Source organism: Mandrillus leucophaeus, unplaced genomic scaffold, assembly GCF_000951045.1.
Source record: "Mandrillus leucophaeus isolate KB7577 unplaced genomic scaffold, Mleu.le_1.0 Scaffold597, whole genome shotgun sequence".
Classification (NCBI taxonomy): domain Eukaryota; kingdom Metazoa; phylum Chordata; class Mammalia; order Primates; family Cercopithecidae; genus Mandrillus; species Mandrillus leucophaeus.
The window spans coordinates 397809-417664 of NW_012106441.1; the positions used below are offsets into that span (position 1 = coordinate 397809).

General features: G+C 40.4%; 1 long non-coding RNA gene across 1 annotated transcript in view; it reads left to right on the forward strand.

Annotated features, from left to right (window-relative positions):
• Positions 1-19856, forward strand: part of LOC105553455 — a 43327-nt gene that overhangs the window by 18870 nt on the left and 4601 nt on the right. Inside the window, exon 2 of the long non-coding RNA XR_001008149.1 lies at positions 16348-16464. This is a non-coding gene — a long non-coding RNA (uncharacterized LOC105553455). The remainder of the gene's footprint in view (positions 1-16347; positions 16465-19856) is intronic.

The following is a 19856-nucleotide window of genomic DNA, read 5'->3' on the forward strand; positions in this document are numbered from 1 at the left end:
TAATTGCCAAAACTCGGAAACAACCAAGATGTCCTTCAGCAGATGAATAGATAAATAAACTAATATACATCCAGATAACATAATATAATTAGCGCTAAAAAGAAATGAGCTATCAAGCCATAAAAACATATGGAGGAAATTTAAATGCATATTTCTAAATGAAAGAAATCAATTTAAAAATGCTGCATGCTGCATGATTCCAACTATGGAGATGATGAAAGATCAGAGGTTGCAAGGTGTTTTAGGTGGAAGGAAGGATGAACAGGCAGAGTACAGAGGCTTTTTAGGGCAGTGAAGCTATTCTATAGGATACTACAATGGTGGATACATGTCATTTTATACCTGTCCAAATCCACAGAATGCAAAACATCAAAAGTGAACCCTGATGTAAACTATGGTCTTTGGGTGGTAATGTTGTGTCAATGTAGGTTCTTCAGTGTAACAAATGTACCACTGTGGTGAGTGATGTTGATACCTGGGGAAGTTGTGCACCTGTGGGGACAGGGATGTACAAACTCTCTGTACTTTACACTCAATTTTGCTGTGAACCTAAAGCTGCTCCAAAAATAGTTTATTAATTTTTTATTAAATGAGACTTTAATTTGCTTTACAAAATTCAAGCTCTGGGTAGTTTGCCTATGGGTCTTTATTTATACTCATGCTGACTGGGTAAAAGGTATGCTAACTTTTGAAATAATTTTTCTTTATGGAGAAATGAGGAATGGAGAATGAGGAGCTCTGTGAGTAGGACTTAGCTAGTTCCTTCTTTTCTCACTTCGGTCCTCCAGAAAAATCTCTATACATCCAGCAGTCACAGCAATTCCAGAGCCCATTGATGGATGGAGCCACTCCATAAAGATTTGGGGCCAACTTTTTCTCTAAAGCCAGCTTTTTCTCTTTGCCAATTTGGGTTTTCATCATGTCTGTCCTCAATGAAAATTTAAACTAGAGTTTAAATTCATTCCAACCTCTGATGCTTTCTAATTATAGGATGGCTTAAAGAAATTTCTTGATTGTTCAATATTCAGAACAAACGACTCCATACTGGAGATTGCCTTTTTAAAATAAACATCCCACCTGGCTTCAGAAAACATTTAACAGATAAAAAATAAGAGTGACAGGGAAATCAGTGTGTGCTTGGATCCAATGTGGGACACTGTGTTTAATGCCAAATTATTACATTCTTCAAAAATCCAAAGAATCAACATTGTAAGACACTTAAGGGGAAAAAATGTAAAAATGGAAGAGTAAAAGTCAGTTGATCCAAAATAAAAAGTAATGAATTGGAAAATAAGAAAATTAGGATGGTTTAGATTAATGTTCTCCCAAACTGTTCCTCTCAACTGAATACAGATGATACCAAGATAGGAGGATTTTTTTTTCTTTTTAATTAAAACCATTTGGCAGGAATTATTTCCCTAAGCTACAAATATACGAGGCGTTCCCAAAGCAAAAATGCTGGAGCTCTTCAAGAATGAGCAGCTTTATTGGTGAGGAGAGATCAGAAGGCAGATCACCCTTCCGAAGAGAAATGTTCCCTCATTCGGACTTGTCCAATATTCACACACTCATCGTCCATCAGGATTATATTCCTGAAAATGTTCTTGTCAGGTGAATTTTCGGACAGCTCAATCTGGGTCAAGATGACCAAATGTACTTTGATCATAGCACTGTTTTTGTCCTCAAAATCCAGGACAAACATGGCGAAACCCCTTCTCTACTAAAAATAGACAAAATTAGCCAAGTATGGTGGCGGACACCTGTAATCCCCACTACCCAGGAGGCTAAGGCAGGAGACTTGCTTGAGCTCAGGAGGCAGAGGTTGCAGTGAGCCGAGATTGTGCCACTGCACTCCAGCCTGTGCTGAATAACAAAAACTGTACTGGTGAAAAGTACCAGTGCCTGCCACACCCATCTTTGTTGAAAGTTTGTTTTGGGGTTCAAAAGTGAGTTGCCAGATCAAGCAATTAGAGAGAACTGAACTTGGTATTTGGGAGTTCCTGGATTTAGAGGACGAAAACAATGCTAGAATCAATGTACATTTGGTCATCTTGACACAGATTGAGCTGTCCGAAAATTTGCCTGACAAGAAAATTTTCAGTACTATAACCTTCTAGGCATTAGTAGGATTACTCTTCCCAGCCTTCCTGATGTTAGACACATAGCCATATGATTTGCTTTAACCAATGACATTTAAATGGTAGTCATATGTATCTTTTTCAGGTGGAAGTCTTTAAGGGTTTGCCAGTGATAGTTTGCCATGGTCCTTTCCCCCTTGTCAATGTGATCAGCAATGTTCTGTTTAGTGGAGGCCCATCAGCCTACCTCCCTGAGTGCCTAGGTGGAGCAGAGGCTCCTGCTGGAGTGTAATGGACATGTGGCCTGAGTGAGAAATGAACTTCGTTGGTTTAAGCTACTGAGAATTTAGTTTGTTACTGCAGGATAATCCATTCTATTTTATTTAGAGTAACTGATCAGCAAGGCAGCAATAACTAAAGCCAAAAACTATTTCATACTTCTTTATTTTCAGAGAAACTTCTTTTTGGAAGAATCAAACATTTTCCCATTTACTGGGGACCCTGAAAAGTCAATCACTTTAAAAATGTGATTCACCTACTGCAAATGTTATCAAAGTAAATGTTTATGACACTAGCTAGGCTGGTGAGATATTATATGCATTGTTAACTATTGCTGCCTAATCTATCCTAAATCTTGTCTGCAAAATCTTGCCTTGTTTTCGAAATGCTTTTCTGATCTTTATTCACTGATACTATACTGTCTATTAATACAAGAATAACTATTTGTACTTCAGTGTGTAAATATGGAAATATTTTAAAGCCGCCATAATTTTATTTAAAATGTTTCAGCCTGAAATTAACCAAATCCCCTTAGAAAGGTAATTAGATAATTAGATGGTTATAGTGATAAAGATAATTATTATAGATATTTGAGTACAAAGATATTTTCTAAGTGAATAGAAATGTGGGGCTACACAGGGATTACTGCCACCCATAGTAAATTTCAGACTTGTTTACTTGTATTCAACTTGGAATTATATTTCCAATATTCAGTCAAGAATAAGTTTGATTATTGAGTTTGTTATACCAAAGTAGTCTTAATTTTCGACAAATATTTGACAAGCAAGAAACTGAGCTTCATGAGCTGTTTTATGGACTTTTATGTTTTTAAACAAGGAATTAAAGAGAGATGATTTGAGATTTAAAATATGCATTTGAGACAAGGGCTAAAGTTTACACACAAACTCTAATTTAGCTTTTTCCCTTTGGGAGATAATCCAGCATGCACTTTTAAGTTCAATTTAAATTTCAGGTATCCCATGTTACCCTATACTCATCCATAACATGCATCTTCTGTAAACAAATGCAATATAGCATCAAATAAAAAAATTTTAAAGATATGGAATTCATATAAAATGTTTTTTTATCCCCAGATATTTTTTAAGAGGAAGATGATTACGATAGGCATCTAAGATTTTGCTTTGAACTAGGTCTAACTATCCATGTATTTTTGAGAGCTTTCCAGAAGGGAGCAGAGCCAGATGACAAAATCAGTTCCCCGGGGGCTGAGCTAACTCAGAATATCTCCATATGGATGTCCCAAAGCAAATTATACTCAACATGTCCCCAAATGAACTTGTCATTTGCCTTTGAAAACCATGATCTGAGAGTCCCCTTCAACTCTCCTCATGCCTCTCATATCTAACCATTCACTGATTCCAGTTTTCAACTCTTACCTCTAGTCCTGTGACTAACCCTCTGTCCTGGCCCTCCCTCCCTGAAGGTCTTCCTGCCTCCAATATCTGCCCACTCCCATCCTCATTTCCACTGCTACCATATTAGTCTCTGTAAAGCACAGGTCAGAGTATGCTGTTTTCACCTCTAAAATGCTGCTATCTTTTGTTTGCCTTTGGAGACTCATTCTGTACCCTTCTTCCCATTTTCTGTCCTGATGGCCAATCTGTATCACATCAGCGAACTCCCTCCCCTCTGGCTACTAGTTCAGTTTTGACAACGTGGAGCCCTGGAGAGGGAGAGTGAGTTCAGGGTATATATTCCTCAGCTACCTCCTTGCCTTACACACAAATCATCTGCATCTCTCACCTGAAGGCACAGATCCCATCTAGAAGCCTTCCCCACACACCTGGTTTAAATGTCATGTACTCTATACTTCTTTGCGTCCCTGCTTTTGTCTTTCCTTTATTTCTCTGTCAGTCTGAAAGTCTCTTCCTTCTCTTTACTGAAATATTTTCCATTTAATCCTGCATTATCCTTTGCATTGGGTTTATTAGGAAGATTCTAGAACTGCAAAATAGAAGAGTCTTGAATTACTGCTTAGGGAGAAGATGGCCCGCAGATCAGGAACACCCCTTGCAGATTTGACATGAATGAGAAACAAACAACTTCTACTGGGTTAAGTCACCAAAAACGTGGGGATGTATCTACTTCAACTGCTAGCATTACCTTAGTTCGTGAGTAAAATTATTTTAGGAAATAGAAAAGTTCTATTTCTCACTGAGGTTCCCAAGTGTGGCATTAAGGTAAGTTATAAACATCCAGGCAGGAAAACTGTGATCATGAGAAAGCTATAGGAGTTCACAAAGAGCATGTTTCCTACTGTGATCGTTTACCAGATCGATAGAGAAAGAAAACCCAGCAGTTCTGGTCTTTCTGGACTTGCCCAAATCATATGACAAAGCTATGATATTCTTTTATTTTAGAGGAAAAATTATTCCAAGATAAAATGAAATTAAGTGAATTATTTACATGTTGAATTAATTTATTCAAAGATAATGGCTCATAGATAGGGATCAGCCTGAAGAAAGTTTTCTAGTGGTAGGAGGTCTTGGTTCTGTACCACGACCTTGGAGGCATTTTTGTTAGTTTTAGCTTTAGATAAAAAGAAATAGGCTTGTTTATGAAATTTGCTCACATTAAACAATGATCTGAAATGAACAAATACAATTTTATAAGATAAATGGAAATTCTGATGCTTAGATGTGCGTGCACACACACACACACACACACACACACAGTGTGAGTAAAGGATGGGGGAGCCATAGATTAAAACCACTTAATACTCTGAATTTACTTGCGGGTAAAACCTAGGAGTCAATAGTGTGATGTTATCACCTTAAGGTCTAGTGCCACCTGAAACTGCATTGACAGAAGAATAATAGCAATTGATAGGCAGATACCAGGTATTGACACCCCTTTATACCAGGCACTGTAGTAGGCACTTTATGTGAAGCTATAGATTAAACCATGTTTCCTAGAAGGGAAGTAACTTGCCAAAGCCACATTGCTAGTGAACGACAGTCTCTGAAATCAGATTTAGCAGAGTCTCTTCCCTTCTGCACTGGTTAAGTCACGTGGGATTATTTCTATTCTAGACAGCCTATTTTAAGAGTAGGAAAATAAAGCTTCTTAATGGGAAAAGGACCAGGATAATTTGAAAACCTTATCCCATGGAAATGTTTGAAAGGCTAGGGAGACAGAGGCCCTGGAGAAGAGAAGACTCAGATAACTTGGCCCCTGTCCTCCAATATTCAACAGATTGCCAAGAAGGAGGATTAGAATAATTCTGTTCTGCCTCCCTGTCTCCCATGCAGGATTTATTGGAGCAATAAAGAAAAGCTATGAAGTGATAGATTTCAACTCAATATCAGGAAGAGCTTTCTAACAGAGTTGTTCAAAGACAGACTTGGCTGCATCAGAGACTGGACACTTCCAACCTCAACTTGCAGCACTTGGCAGGATTTTCCTGGGCAATTGACCTCGGGTCATTTTTAAAGGTTCCTTCCAGGTTTGAGAGCCTTTGATTTTCATGCTCACTGTGCTATACTTGGGCAACTCAGGAAATTTGCAAACCAGCTGGCAGTCACCTGCATCATTTGTGTGGTGAGCTGGCATTGCCAAGAGATAGTTCAGGAGGCAAATAAAATTCTCCTCCTAGAGATCAGAGTTTATGCTTATAGAATGAATGAAAGAAACTATGAACCAAACATTTATGAACAATGTCTGTGAACCAGGCACAGTGCTGAACATCCTCCATGTCCTATGCCTTTCCTCCCACAGAGTGTGAGACTGAAGTTATTTCCTTTGAGAAATAATCATTTTAGTCAAGGATAAAATGCTGTTTTTGGTTTCTGTTTCTCTTCAAGAGATTTGACTGAAAAAAAAATCTCATCATTTCATTTTCATGCCTTATTATGATTGCTGTTGATAACAATAATGGGTTAATTCTTTCCAACCTCCAGAGAAGACCTGCCAGATAATGAACATGGGGAGGAATGCTGAGAAAGCATTTTCCTTTTTGAGTAGGGTCTGGATTTAGGTAGGGAGGGCAGGGGCAGAACAACCAGAAATAGAGAGATTCCTGTCTTCAAGAGAGGCTTGAATGGGGGGCACCAAGTGAAATTCTGAGAGTGCGTGGCAGTCTGGACACACACACACACAAATCCACTTTTAATAACCACCAAGAGCACTGGACCTCAGACAGAGCATGTACACTGTGAAAAGGTATGCTGGTGGTTTTCAAGCCTTTGTTTGTCCAAAATAGGTCAACATGGTTGAATGGGGTCTCTAAAGCACCTCTGGAAAACCCCAGGGATTTTTGAACACAGTTTGAAAAAGCACTATGATAAATAAGTCCAAGTGAATGTAGGGCAAGTAGATGGCAATCCCTGGGCTTGTTTATTTCTAAACAGAGTTCTCTCCCAGGCTCTCCTAGTACAGCAATGGCTAAGCTGAAAGACAGCCTCTTGGTTGTCTGTTCTTTTTTGTTTAATTAATTTTAATTTTTATTTTAAGTTCTGGGATACATGTGCAGGACGTGCAGGTTTGTCACACACGTAAACGTGTGCCATGGTGGTTTGCTGTACAATCAACCCATCACCTGGGTATGAAGCCCTGCATGCATTAGCTCTTTATCCTGATGCTCTGCCCCCACCCTACCCTCCAACAGGCCCCAGTATGTGTTGTTCCCCTCCCTGTGTCCATGTGTTCTCATTGTTCAGCTTCCACTTATGAGTGAGAATATGTGGTGTTTGGTTTTCTGTTCCTGTGTTAGTTTACTGATGAGAATGGCTTCCAGCTCCATCCATGTCCCTGCAATGGACATGATCTCATTCCTTTTTGTGGCTGCATAGTATTCCTTGATGAATATGTCCCACATTTTCTTTATCTAGTCTGTCATTGATGGGCATTTGGGTTGATTCCATGTCTTTGCTCTATCTGTTCTTTATTCTCTGTTTACAGGGACAGCACTCTGGTCTTTGTCCTCACTACTACTAAAATTCCCTTGCCCTTCGCCCTACCTCTGGTCTCTGTCACTTCCAATGCATGCTGAATATAGGAAACAGTCTGTTTTTTTTTTCCTAAAGTATATTTATAAGGTCGTGCTCTTGCCCAAGAATCTACCGAAGTACCCTATTACCACCACTTTATTCAGGCTTCCCCACTTCCACACCCTTGTCCTCATGCAATCTCTGTTGCAACCCACCTGTCCTCTCTCACTCTCACCTTTAGGCCTCACCCAGTCTGTTCCTTGCCTGGAACACTCTCTGTAGACCCAATCCCACCTCTTCTTTCCCTGATCACTTCTGCTGCTCACCCTTCTACCTTCCTTTGGACAGACTAGGAACAACCCACTGCCCCCACCAGCATGTGCACTGTAATAGCACTCTATAACTTTCTATCCAAGGCAATCTAATTATAGTGCTTTTAGGGTTGCTTTATTACTTGTATCTTCTACTAAACTAAACAGCAGAAAAGGAATTTCTATACTTTATTTACTCTTGTACCTCCAGATCCTGGCAGTATAATATTTGTTGAGTAAGTGATTAACTTCAATAACTATTTGTTGAACAAGTAAATGAATGAATGAGTGTGTGGCTGTTGATAGGATGACAGCTGGTTAGTGGCCTCTTAAAGGTGTATTTTTCTTTGTAACACTCTTTCAGGTGGTCTTTGTGTTGTGATCCCCACAGTTTTGGAGTACCTAGTAAATGTTCCTTTTCTCTGTTCATAGATGGGACAGCATGGCAGGAGTCATGAGCCTTCTGGAAATGAGGCACTCTGAGTGTGGAGGAGGCTGTTGAACACCTATAGGAAAAATGAAGGAATTCAGGACACAGTCTCCCTGGTAGCTGGTGGTGGTGGTGGTGGGACAAACCCTGGAGGAGCTGGAAAAATGGATTTTGTGTTCCTTCTTGTTTCCAAATAGATATATCCAGGTGGTAGCAGCCATTGTGCCTTATCTTGTTACCCAGAACCTCCCCAGTTTGCCATTGAAGAAATCAAGGTGTAGAGAAGCGTAAGGACTTGTTCAAATATGATGGCAGTGCCAGGTCTAGAGCCTAGTTCTTGCAGCAATACTTTCTGCCACCCCTTCTCTTCTCCCCGCTGCTCTCTGAAAGCCCTCTTTCCTATTTGCTAACTCAGTTATGCATGCAATGCTTCCTCCAGGGCACTCACCACCACTGACCTGTGATGCTGTGAAAGCAAGAGGTCAAGGCCAGGGCACTTCCTCCTGTCTAGCATTTCCTGCATATACATTTTGCAATACATTATTGCGGAGCTGTTCCAGTGTGCATAGTGGGTGGGTAGGGCAAGGACTGGGACAAGCAGCACCAAGGGAGATTGCAAGAAATCCTTCCACATTTATGCAGATTTTTTCTCCTGGGGCTTCAGTAACAGATTCACTTTTTTCTTTTGAAATTCCCAACAGAAAATGTTGTCTTAGATTGGTGCATGTGTGCAAGTACAAATAAATGCACATAACAACATCAGATACTCATGATAGGCATACTGTAAAGGACGAAAGGCCCACACCTACTTCAACCACCTTCATTCCCTCCTTCTCATGATTCATTTGTGGAGCAGGAGGCTGCTGACATCTTCAAATACAAGCCCCTCTGAGCTTGGAGTCCAGGGGCAACATTTCTGCAGAGGGCGCCTATAGACATCAATTTCCCCAGTGCTTTATTTCCAAGACCCTGATTTACAGATGGATAAATTAAAATTTCTTTTGTTTATCACATGATAAGAAATGCAAGTTCATTTGCAGGATTCTCTGTGAGTTGTTCCTTGCTCTGCAGATGTCGTAAGTTCTGGTGGAGCTGAACTCCTTTCTACTAAATGAGCACTGTTCCTGACCATGGATTTTGGTATTGAAGATTTCTCAAAGGATCCAGCTCTTTAATTGGAATGTCCATGAATCAGGAAGAGCAATGAATAGCTAGTTAAATAGCAATGGCCTTAAACAAGTCCTCAACACGTATGAGCAACAGATTTCTTTTTCTTCTAGTCTTTTTGTCCTTTCATTCCTTCAACCAGGTTTCTCTTAGGGATCAAGGAGCTCACAATCTAGGGAGAGAGACAACAAAAAATTTGACCATTATGCAAAATGTATATGTAAGATGCTTGTATTGCAAGCAACAGAAAATCTGGCTCAATCAGGCCCAAACCAGGAAGGAAACTGATTGGTTCACATGACTGAAAACTCTCAAGGAAGGTTTGCCTCAGACAAGCTCACTCCCAGCAACTCAGCCATTGGGTTTCTTTTCCATTTCTCCACTTGCCTTCTGGGATATTGGCTGCATTCTAAGGCTGGCCCCACTCAGAGTCCCAAAATGGCCATAAGCAACTTTCAGAGTAATATGCTTCCTTTTTCAAATCCCATGAGAAAGAATGTGTCTTTGTCCCAGCACTCCTGGAAAATGTCCTGAGACTCAGTGTGGTTCAGGGTGGGGCTGGTGGCTAAGCTGAGCTAATCAATTACATGATCAAAAGATGGTCACAGGCTCCATCCTGGAGGCAGGTGTGAGAGTCAGCTGCACAGGAATCCCTAAATGGAAACAGAGGGGACAGGAAAAAGCAAGATAGCAAGAAATGTTGATTTCAGGGAAAGGGTTTTCACAGGTGTATTAATGTGATTGCCTGATGGGTTCTTCTTGCTGGCTGCACAGATAAACCCAATTTACTGAGACAGCAATGTTGCAATAAAGAAAGCATTTAGTTAATACAAGACTGACCAAGCAGAAGGACAGGAGTTTATTATTATCAAATCAGCCTCTCCAAGAACTCAGAGGCTAGAGTTTTTATGAATAATTTGGTGGACAAATGGGTAGGGAATGGATGCTGCTGATTGGTTGGGGATGAAATCATAAGGGTGTGAAAAATGGTCCTTGTGTACTGAATCTGCCTCTGGGTTGGGACCACGGGTGTGACTAAGTCATGAGTTACGTGTCCAGGTGGGGTCAGTCAGTTGCTAGAATGCAAAAGTCTGAAAAATGTCTCAAAAGACCAATATTAGGTTCTACAATAGTGATGTTTTCTATAGCAATAATTGGGAAAGTCACAAATATTATGGCCTCTGGCCACATACTCTTGAGCATACGGATTATAAAAACTATGCCTACATTTTGGGAGAATTTGGGCCCCTTCCATAATCTTAATCTCATGGCCTTCCATTAGTTTTACAAAGACAGCTTCTGTCCCTGAGCAAGAAGGAGGTTAGTTTTAGGGAGGGACTATTATCATCCTTGTTCTAAAGTTAATCTATAAACTAAATTTCTCCCATGGTTAGCTTGGCGTATGCCCAGGAATGAGCAAGGACAGCCAGCCTATGAGACTAGAAGCAAGATGGAGTCAGCCATGCTAGACCTCTCTTGCTGTCATAATCTTTGCAAAAGTGGTTTCAATCACATGACACCTGGAAGCACAAGAAGAGGGGTCCCCCTCAGCCTGAGTCGGCTCAGGGTTTTCTGAGCCAAGAATGAATCGTAGAAATGGAGGACATTTGAACTGATCAACTACTAGAATTGATTCCTGTTGTACTTGAGGTGGAAGCTACCCTAGGTTAGAAAATGATGACAGTGTGAAATCTGTCTAAAGAAAAGAAGTCTGAGAACAGACTTTATGCCAGGACTCAAGAGGCTGTGTGTTTGGGAGTTCACATTCATCTCTTAAATTCTCAGCAAAGAGAATGAAAATATTTGAATATGTCCTAAGAGAGCTGTTCCTGCGCAGATTCCGGTTCCAGGGCCTGTGTAATACTGAACTGTATTACACAAGACAAGCCTAGGCTTGATTCCAACCAATCTGGGTTTGAGTCTTAGCTTGACCACTCATTGTAGCCTTGGAGAAGTCACTTAACCTACCTACTTGACCTCTTTGTATTTAAAATTTGAATAACAGCACTTTCCTGGCAGTGACTGTGAAAAGCAGAAATAATGCCTCACAGTATATGGTGTGAAACCGGCATTAAGCAACTATGACTATGGCTATTTAAATGGAGCTGCCTCTCTGGCATGATGCAAGGTCAGAAGAGGAATGTGCACTTTCTGGAAAAGCCTGGCTTTGGACAAGATCTAGGCAGTAAACACAAACACTGGGGAGGTATTAAGGACAGGCTGATATGGGTGGAGTCTCTGCTCGGGTTCACGCCCTGTTCCTCATGGATTCACACATGCCTGGACATTCCTGGAAGATGGTCCTCCTTTTAGGAAAGGAGCATTTTAGGGATATAAAGTCTGGCATACAGGCTTGGTTCAAGGTAATAGACTCATATCAGAAAGGAAAATTCATAAACTCCACACTTTCCTCAAAATCAGAACATTTCTGGTCTAGCCCCCCTCAGCTGGGTCCTAAAGAAGAGACGCAGTAGGAACATGTAAGACTAAGATTATGACTGTCAGGCAGCCCAGAAGGCAGTTTTTGGATGGTCCAGAGAAGAGCACAAGAAAGTGTTATGGTGCCATCCGGTTGGGGTTGGGATTGGAGTTGTATGGAGTCCAGAAAAAACAGTTTGCACTGGGGCCACCTTGCCCCAGTGTGGGCAGAAGAAGGAGAGGGAGGCATCACATTTGGTGGGCATGAGAGAGACAGAGAGGGGTCAGTGCCAACAGCTGCAGCAGCAGGGGATACATTTTGTGGCTTTGAAGCATAGCCACAGCGGCTTGGAGGTGTCAGTGTCCTCACTGGGGGTGGGTCTGTCGTGCCCCAACACAAACATCACTGCAGTGAACTGTAGCAGGGGGAAGCTGAGTGCAGGGTCACATGGTAGCTGAAAGGGCCATATGGTGAGCACACATGTGCCATCCCCTGGGGGTTCCCAGGAGCAGCTGGAGGGATTCTGCAGTGTTGATGAGGGTCAGGGCCAGACAGACCCTGCTGGTTACTCTAACTTTGCCCCAGAGTAGTGTGACCAAGGAAACTCAGGCTACACAAATCCATCACATCCTCTAGGACACTACACAACTGCTTCAAAGCCAGGAGTTCGTCTATTACATTGTGCCTTTAAGAAGCCACGACTTAATGTTGTTATGCCTTTGCCTTTTGCCAGGGATCATTGAGAATGTTTCGCATATACTATAAAACCTCCTATAATGACAAATTCTATTACAATGTTTAAAACCATATGTAAAACAAACCCTCCTGATTACTTTCTCTTAATATGCTAGGAATGTTTTTCTCTCATGTTGCACTAGTATGCTTCCTTCCTTTTTTTTTTTTTTTTTTTAATGAGCTAAACAATTTATGAAGTTTCTTTTTGCCTTGGCCACCAGGATGGTAATAGTTAAGTGTGGTGCTCAGTTTGTTTCACTTTCTTTAGCATAGACAGATTTTATGTTAAAACTGTTACCTCTCACCCCTCTTGTCATCAACATGGCTCCTGTTTGGGGTGTTGTGGTTATCATTGCTGTTTTTGTCATTATTTTGATGTCTTTTAGGTAAGCTACCTACAATACTTGTTGGAATTAGCTTGTGGATGGCCCAGAGTTTATTTCATAAATGCACTATTTGCTGAGAGAATCTGTAAAAATTTAATCTTTCTCAGGACAGAAAACTCTTTTAAACCTCATATCATTTTTCTCCTAGGCATTAGGAGTTGAGAATAATGCTGCCTTTTTCTCAACATATTTTCATATGAGGCAATTCTTTGTTCTGTCAAATAGATTTATTTTCTTTATCAGGCAGAAATGTGAGCAAAAGAAAATGATCTCATTGCATACGATTCCTGACACAATACCCGGGGCTCCAGGCTGCAGTAAAATTTAGTTTCACAAATGACTTAGGAAACCTTTTTGGTTTTGAACACCTGTTCAAAGAAATCTTGTTTGGAAGTGTTCACTGTTGTTACTTCCTCTATGGCAACACAGACATGGTCTTGTCCTGATCCTTACATTACTATTGAATATGGAAGGGCTAGTGTTCACGTTCTTGCCCCAGCTTTTATAAAAAGAAAAAAATTATTTACTGAAGTCAACAAATTTCTAAGTCTTTATTTATAAGAATAAGCACAAACCAGCTGGGCACCTGTAACACCTGTAATCCCAGCACTTTGTGAGGCTGAGGTGGGAGGATCACCTGAGGTCAGCAGTTCAAGAGCAACCTGACCAACATGGTGAAACCCTATCTCTACTAAAAATACAAAAATTAGCTGGGCATGGTGCCAGGTGCCTGTAATCCCAGCTACTCAGGAGGCTGAAGCCAGAGAATTGCTTGAATCTGGGAAGCGGAGGTTGCAGTGAGCCGAGATCACACCATTGCACTCCAGCCTGAGCGACAAGTACAAAACTCCATCCCCCCCACCAAAAAAATATTGGCACAAATCAGTGTATAGCTCAAAGAGGTTTTGCTGTAAACACACTGATAGAACCATGACCATGATCAAACAAACGAAAAGTTACCAGCACCCCAGTAGCTGTCCTCTTGCCCTGACCCCAATCCCTACATCCTCCCAAAAGGTAATCTTAACCCTGCTTTCTGACATCATTATTGCTTGCCTGTTTTTAATCTATGTAAAAGTAATCATTCAGTATTTGCTTTTCTGTGTACTTTTCATTAGTTTCACCCTCATTATTGCATGTAGCAATTATTCATTCATTTTTATTGCTCTACATTAGTATTTAATTATATAAACACACCTCAAGTCTTATATCCACTGTACTCTTGGTTTCCACTTTCATTTTTCCAGTTTTGCTCCCTTACATATAAGGTTGCAATGAATATTCTTGTATATGTTTTTTAGTGAATATATACATGCATATCTTTTGTGGATATACCTATTTGTTCTGGGCCATAGGTTTTGTATATGTTCAACTTTAGTAGATACTAGAAAAGTTTTCCAAAGTGGCTATACCAATTTTCATGCTCACTAGCAGAGTATGAGAGTTCCAGTTGCTCCACATCTTCATCAACATGTGTTACTGTCAATCTTTGTAATGTTAGTCATCCTGGTGACAACCAGTGAAGTTAGACGCCTTATCTTATGTTTATTGGCCATTTGGATATGCTTCTTTTATGAAATGCTTGTTCAAGTCGTTTGTTCATTCTTTTACCTTATAGCAATGCCATGAAGATACTTTCCTATATTTTCTTTAGGAGCTTTGTTTATTTTGCATTTAGGCTCATAGTCCAAATATAATTATGTGTGAGTTACATGTTAAGATTTTTTCTGCATAAAAATACAATTGACCTAGCATGATTTATTACAAAGATCATCCTTTTGCCACTACTCTACAGTGCAATTTTTGTCATAAAATCAATTGTTCATATATGTGTGGTTCTGTTTATGGACTCTTTAACATGACCCATTGTTCTAGTTGTCTTCCTTTCATCAATTAATATAACTTTGAGTTGCAAACATTGGTCTATAAGACCTGATGCTCAGGAATGCCTGACTACAGGTAACAGGAAGGTTTGTAAAATGCTCGAATGCAGAAAATCCACTGAAATATCACAACCGGAAAGGATAGTAGAGATCATTCAATCTAATTCCCTTATTTTAAAAATGAGAAAGCAGGTCTACCTAGGTGTGCTCGATATCTCTACTCCACCTGTTATTCCCCTGGAGATGGGCCTCCAAGGTTCACATCAATGGGCTCCCTTATTTTCTGATTTATGGTTGGTTCAGCTTATAGGGAGCATCTATTTGAGGATGCAGAAGGGTGAGGGGTCAGATATTTGTTTTCTTAGCTACATCCCTGCAGGCTGCTAGTTCTTTCCATAGAAAGTTATGGCTCCTGATGGGAGGCCCTCTCCAAGAACACTCTTCTTCCAGGTACCCAATTAACACCTCCTTTCTTTTGCCCCAGGCCTGGAGTGGTAACACTATCTCACTGTTACTAGTCCCAGGGTACTGCACTGGGATTCTGGTGACACATGACTAAAGGCATCTATGTTCCAAACCAGAGGATGAGAGACAGAACCCAAAGAATAGTCAAAGGGCACATTGCATCCATCTCTTAACAAAAGTTTCTAGGATCTGCTACATGACACTTCTGCTCAAATTTCATTGACTGTAACATGATCACTTGGCCATACCTAGCTATAAAGCTGAGAAATGTTCTAGTTAGCTAGGTGTCAAGGTAAAAATCTTATAAGTTAAAAATACCACTAACCAGGGGATAGCAAGTAGTCTCTGTCACCCATGCCATTTAATTCAAGTCTAGCCATTAAACACATATGCAGTGCCACTCTGAGCCATCATGATTCTGAGATTCAAGAATGAATAGTACATGATCTTGGTGCAGTCTAATGCAGGACAGAGATTCTTACCTTCGGAAAATGACTGTGCCATATCTATACTTTGCGTTTGGGACTCAAGAGGGCACAAGACATTGTCCCTGTCTTCAGACAGATGACCATGAAGACATATCTGTTAGAACTCTTAGTAAATGCAGGTTACCCAGGGAGACACAGACAGGAATAGAAGAAGAGAACCGTTCTCTGAAGGAAGACTGGGACTTTACCACAGGGACAAAGCAAAGACAGACCTTTCAAGCTCAGAAGCAGCAAGAGAAAGACACAAGGAATGAAAGCACAGTGTTTCAAGGGATCAGCAAGAATTCCAGGGATCTTGGAATATAACCTGGGTAAGGATGAGGCTGGACAAGTCCACAGTGGCCAAGGAAGGTAGGACTCTTGTGTGCCAAGCACAGGCATTTCACAAATGCCTCCACCCACCCATCCCCCAATCTCTTCTGTAGTACTTGCCTGTGGAAGATTTCCACTAAGCCACCAAAGAACAGTAACGTCATATCCAGAAGTATATCAGGCTCAGGCCCAATTTCCATCCCTCAGTGAATTTACCAGAGATACAAATCTTAGAATTTCACCCCTTTCTTGGCTTGAATGATCTAATGGAATTCTGGAATAACTTACTTGGCCAGACTCATTCTCAACCTTGGGAAAAAAGCAAGCTGGTGAGGGGAGAGGTGCAAGAGGACTCTTCTGCCCATCCATTTAAAAATTGCTCCAAATGGTTTATTTTCCAATAAAAACAAACATTTTAAATAAAAAAATTTTTTTCTTCCCACAGATATATTCTGGAAAGAAGAGGAGGAGGAAGAAGAAAGACTGTAAAGGAAGGAGCAGTACTGTTTTCATGAGGACCTACTATGTGCCAGACATTATTCTAAGTGCTGGGGTCACCATGGTGAACAAGACAGTCCCTGCTGTCTCTAGGAGTTCATATTCGAATGGAAGAAAATTATTTAAAATTGTACTTATTATCTCAGATTTTTTCAGGTTTTGATAAATACTATGAAGAGTATAAAATGGCACAGTAAAGAGTGACTGAAGACTCTTTAATTGGGGTATGAACAAGTTCTAAGAGGTGACAATTGAGTTATGACCTTGTATTAGTTTCCTATTGCTGCCATGGTAAATTACCAGAAATTTAATGACTTAATCCCACAAATTTATGAGCTCATCATTCTGAAAGTCAGATGTCCAACACAGGTCTCATTAAGCTAAAAGCAGGTTGTCAGCAGGGCTGCATTCTCTCTGAGGGTCTAGGAAGAACCCATTTCCCTACCTTTTCCTGCATTGAGAGGATGTCAGCATTCCTTCCTGTGGTCCTTTTCCTCCAACTGCAAAACCAGCAAATTGGCATCTTTGGATCCTTCTCTGCTTCTGATACTCACTTTCTTATCTTCTTATGCTTAAAAGGACCCTTGTGAATACATTGGACCTACCTAGATAATCCTCCCATCTCTACATCCTCAACTTACTCACATCCGTAAAGTTCCAAGGATCAGGACATCATCAGGGTTTGGGGGTAGGAGGGCATGGGCGCGGAAGAGGGTTGTTATTCTGCCTATCACAGATCTAAATGATGGAACAAAGGCAGTTATGTGAAGATCTTAGGAAAAACCATTCCAAGCAGAAGGAAAAGTAATGCAAAGAACCCGGAGTGGGAATGAACATAGCACTTTTAAGGGACAGAAATATGAGAACAAGGCCACATCTCTGGAATCTAGTTTTCTCTGTCATATCCTGGAGAGGAGGTTTTTTCTGTGGGCATGTCACATCTCAGAAATCAGAGAGAAGCACAGCAAAGCCCCCTGGCTCAGATAACACGGCTGGTGGGTATTTGCCTATACACAGACTTGCTTGTAGCCTGTCTCTGACACTTTGCCAAATTCTTCAAAATCTTACATTCTATTAAGAAATAACAAATCGAGTGCTATTTTTAACACACTTGAAAGTTTTCACTGGAAATGCCCACCTTTTGATTTCATGTTGGAACCCATTAGCATTGATTTTTCAAACATACCACCATTGATTCTCTAACAGCACGTCAAATCTCCAGCTGAAGGAAAATAGACTCTGAAGAATAAAATGACGGCCCAGAGAAGGTTTAAAATGTCTAGAAAATAGATGTTTATCTTTCCATATGGATATGTGGTTCTTTTAAAAAGTGAAAGCATACAGTTTGAATCATAAAGTAAAATAAATCAAACTGTATTCTACAAACCTCATAGAATAGATATTTTCAATATTCCACATCAGCAGGACGATGGAACAAGGAGAAGGTCAAAACTGAACTTCTCCAGGGTTTATTTTTCTGTTGTTGATTCTCTCACACCAAATGAGCTAATCAAGCTTGTCCAACCTGTGTATAAGTTGCTACCCTGCATGAAATCAAATGGACACCCTGTCAGGGATGTCCAATTTTTTTGCTTCTCTGGGATACAATGGAAGAATAAGAATTGCCTCGGGCCACACATAGAATACAACAACACTAACACACTAACAATAGCTGATGAGAAAACAAAACAAAAATCTCATAATATTTTAAGAAAATTTGTGTCTGGCTGCATTCAAAGTTGTCTGGGGCCACATGTGGCCTGTGGGCCGCAGGTCAGACAAGCTTGATTATATGTTGAAATCCGAGCTCCCAGCACCTGAGAATGGGACCTTACTTGGAAACAGTATCAATGAAAACATAATTAGCTCAGTAATTATTCTTTCTTTCAAAAGAAAAATATTTTTTATGGGTGAATTTTCCCAGTTTTAGTGAACCTCAGTATCTACTAAAATACTGTGGTATATACATCCTAACAACCACCACCACCATAGTAGTAGTTCCACATGTGCTGTAATTATGATGTCAGAAGGTAGAAGAGATATTGTGGAGACTTCCACAAGGCTCAGTCACACCCCAGCAATGTGCTCTGAGCTCCTGACAGCTCAGTATATGGCATCAAAGGAGACGACACAGTACATGAGGATGTTCACATATAAGGAGTCAACTAATCGCTGGTGGATGAGCAAGTTGGGGGTGCTGGGGTCCATTCCTGCTGGACAAACCCAGCCTCCTTACCTGCTATTCTTTACAATGTGGCAACTCTCTTTTCTTCTCTATTTTCCTTACTTGTTTATTTTATTATTATTAATATCGCTAACATAAAACCTTTTGAAATATAATATGTAAAAGACACCATCATCCCCAATTTATTCTTCCCAAAAGCAACAATTATTAACTGTTTCCTTTGGGTCTTTTCAGAATTGTCCTTCTACATAACATAAGATAGTATAGTATTGTATCAGGTCATAATACATCTTATCGTAACTGTCTTCCCCTGTGAATGGTGTCACACTGCACGCATTGTTGTGCAACTTGCATTTTTTTTCACTTTGCTCAGTACCCTGGGCGAACTTCCATGGCAGCAAGTCAGCATTTTGAAAGTGCCCCATGCAGAAATGCAGACTTCATGCTTTCTCTGTGGTTCACTGTTTGTGGCTAAAGAAGAAAGTTACTGAAATGTGTCCAGACCATGGCTTTCAAGAGAAAGGAATCTATTGTGTATGTAACTGACTTCATCCCAACGTATGATTTTGATTTGTCAGTTAGGATATTATTTTCCTTATCACATCATCTGAGATAATTAAAGGACTCTGAAATGTCGCCTTCATTCCTCTGATGACTTGCGAACAGAACTCTTGAAAGGCTTTCAAACTTGTCATCTCAGTACATACCCATTTGAACACCCCAGGTCAATTAATTTTTCTAAGAGAATGTATTACAAAATGAGCTACAGCGTGAATTCATTACCATAAATTATGAAACAAGAGGTCATCGTGCTTGCAAACTTAGAAGAAACCTTTAAAAACAGAATGAATATTTCTTCATAAATCTTATAATGTGATGATCCACTTTGCATTCAGAAGGACATAAAAACAGTATGAATTCCTCCTAGCGTATTTGGTGATTCCCTCTTCAAAGTGGTACCAGTGCCTTAAATAAGGGATTAAATTAAGATTTTTATTAATATCACACAAAACATAGTTTAGAAAAGTGATGAATCTGGCCGGGTGTGGTGGCTCACTCCTGTAATCCCAGCACTTTGGGAGGCCGAGGAGGGTGGATCACTTGAGGTCAGGAGTTTGAGACCAGCCTGGCCAACATAGTGAAACCCAGTCTCTACTAAAAATACAAAAAATTAGCTGGCCATGGTGGTACATGCCTGTAATCCCAGCTACTCGGGAGGCTGAGGCAGGAGAATCACTTGAACCTGGGAGATGGAGCTTGCAGTGAGCCAA